Source organism: Euphorbia lathyris, chromosome 1, assembly GCF_963576675.1.
Source record: "Euphorbia lathyris chromosome 1, ddEupLath1.1, whole genome shotgun sequence".
In the NCBI taxonomy this organism is placed as follows: Eukaryota; Viridiplantae; Streptophyta; class Magnoliopsida; order Malpighiales; family Euphorbiaceae; genus Euphorbia; species Euphorbia lathyris.
The window spans coordinates 119,223,043-119,226,044 of NC_088910.1; the positions used below are offsets into that span (position 1 = coordinate 119,223,043).

The 3,002-nt window shown below is 36.4% G+C and overlaps 1 non-coding gene across 1 annotated transcript; it reads left to right on the forward strand.

Annotated features, from left to right (window-relative positions):
• Positions 1 to 832: 832 nt before the first annotated feature.
• LOC136215875 (small nucleolar RNA R71) lies at positions 833 to 939 on the forward strand. Its single transcript, XR_010682878.1, has one exon. It is a non-coding gene; the product is annotated as a small nucleolar RNA R71 (small nucleolar RNA).
• Positions 940 to 3,002: the final 2,063 nt, after the last annotated feature.

Genomic DNA, 3,002 nt, shown 5'->3' on the forward strand with positions numbered 1-3,002 from the left:
TAATGTTGCATCTTTGGGCATTTCAGGCCCTTGATAATTTTTTCCTGAACGAAGAGTAATAGCCTTCACCTGCTCTTTCGGATTTTCTTCCGTATGGCTGGGAAGACTTCCCTCTTTTCGGGATGGAATTGATTTAGCAAGTTGACCAATTTGAACCTCCAAATTATGGATGCTAGATGAGTGGTTTTTAATAAGCTGATCGAATTTATTTTCGATCCGTTTAAAACCATCGTCGTGATTACTTATTTTTCCACTGATAGCATCTATAAACTTGTCGATTTTAGAAGATAAAGTGCTAATCGTATCTCTTGACTGATTTTGATAATTAGTGGTACGATTTTGATTAGCACTTGTATTATTGTTACTGTTATCTTTCCAATTAAAGTTAGGATGATTCCTCCATCCAGAATTATAAGTATTAGAATAAGGATTATTAGTTTGGTTTTGCCCTTGGACAAAATTTACCTGTTCAATCTCACTCATATTTTCGTAATCCACATCCGTTTGGATTGGATTACCATTGGTATCGCGTGGTGCCATAAATTTGTCAATTTTATGCGATAAAGCAGAAAATTGGGCTTGTAGCATCGCGACTGGATCAAGTTCAACTATACCTTTAACTGACGATGAGGTTGAGGATGATGGTTTTGCCACCGGCATATGTCCACGTTCCGCGGGCCACATACTGCTGTTGATTGCCATTTCCTCCAAAAGTTCTCTCGCTTGGGCTGATGTTTTCTTCATAAATAGCCCTCCCGACATAGCATCTAATGAACCCCTAGTTGTAGGATTCAGTCCATTGTAAAATGTTTGCATTAAAAGTTCAGCGGGTAATTGGTGGTGTGGGCATAAACGTTGAAGTTCTTTAAAACGTTCCCAAGTTTCATAAAGGGTCTCATTATCATTTTGAGAAAAAGATGTTAACTCATTTATGACTCTTGCGGTTTTTGCTAAAGGAAAATATTTAGATAAAAACGCTTGGGCTAATTGTTCCCAAGTGGCAAAAGTTGCGGCTGGCATAGAAGTTAACCATTCTTTGGCTCTATCCTTCAAAGTGAAAGGAAAGAGGCGAAGTTTGATTGCTTCTGCAGTCACATCTGGAATTTTAAATGTGTCACAAATTTCTAGGAAATTTGTTAAATGGGTGTTAGGATTTTCGTTAGGTAACCCGTAAAATGTTACATTATTTTGCAACATAGTAAGCAAAGCTGGCTTAATTTCAAATTGATTTGCGGTGATTCTGGGTCTAACGATACTATTGGTTACACCGGCCACACCTGGCCTAGCGTATTCCATAAGTGTTGGTGGGTCTGCCATTTTTTCTGGCTCGGTATGTGTTTTTACTGGGGTCTTATTTTTGTTTTTCTTATTTTTCTTGTTCTTCCTAATGGTTTTCTCAATTTCTGGGTCTATATGGTCTGGTGCAATGCCTGAATTTCGAGAACTGCGCATGAACCTGAAATCTTGCACGAACCGAAACTACCTACAAAACAGAATTTTTGAAAAATAAATAAATTAGTATAGGAAAACTTTTAAATTATAAAAGTTATAATAAATATGTTTAAACCTAGATTCGAAATAAAACACGAAAAATTTAAAATTTTGTCAAAAATTTGGCGTTCCCCGGCAACGGCGCCAAAAACTTGTTGAGCGATTTCCGCAAGTGCACGGTATACGCTTGTAGTAATAAAAGATATCGAACCCACAGGGAACGCTTTTTAACTAAAACTTTATTTAATTCGGTTTAATCACGTGTTTAGGTTTAATAAAAGAAATACGTTTAGTTGATGGAATAGGTTTTGGTAAATTAGGATTAGATAGAAAGATTATATCGAGTTTAGAGAACAATTCCGTTTGGAATTTTGATTACAAAACAGATACTTCCGTAATCGGAATGAAATAGATCTTATTTTGATAAAGCAAAGTAAACAACTTTAACTTTGTGAGATTATGGACATGTAACAATATAATAATTTACTCAATTAAATGGCTTCGAACCATAGAAATCCTTCTAGCGTAGAGACGATTCCTACCTTAATCAAACTAGTGTTTTACTTCTGATAAGCCGCGATCAGCGATCATGTCATCCATAAAAACTAAATTTGTTAAGTGTTCAACAAAGTTCTTATAAGAATAAGATGGTATAGAACGTTTTAATAAAAACACCAATATATCATTTTGAAAATCATTTTGTCAAAACAATATCAAAATAACAACAGTAAGAATATATTGAATAAATAAGTATATCATTAATTGAAATGTGAATTTTCACAAGTTAACAGAGAAGTAGAAACTTGGATAGCATTGTAACGAAGACTTTGAGATCCGGGTCGTCAATCTTTCTCTCAAACTTCGTAGGCTCGTCAAACCATATGCGCTTCAGCCGTCAATTCTTCTCGCTGGATCTTTGGAATAGAGACTGGTCCCGTCCACTATCAGAATGAAAACTAAACTAATACTGTGTTTATAACTAATCTAAATACAATTCGTGTACAACACGATTGCTTACAGAAATGAAATCTAACTTTCTGATTCTTTTCTGAATCAGAGAACTCTACATAACAACTTTCTTCTCTAATTTCTCTAACTTTTCCCAACATAACCAACCTTGATTTCTGAAATGGATCACTTATTTATAGTTGGTGAAGGGTTGTAAATGACGGGTCGTGTCTGCTGGTGAAGGGTTGCTTTTATCCGAACGAACAGACGCGTTTTTACGAATTAAACATGTGTTTTGTGTGCAGGAAGACTTGCTGTCGCGACTGAGATTTTGAAAATCTCAGTCGCGACAGGGGGTATATGGGCGAGCTTGAATATGTTGTTTTCCCCCGGTCTGGCCTCCGTAAGTCGCGACTGAGATTTTGAGAATCTCAATCGCGACAGAGAGATGTTCTCCTTGGCGTTCGACTGTTTTTCGTCCTCCTCGAGCGTTCTTGTGACTGATATGCATTCTTGGTACGTTTTTAAGGTTTTTCGTCCATTTTAGCTCCGTTTTAGCTCCG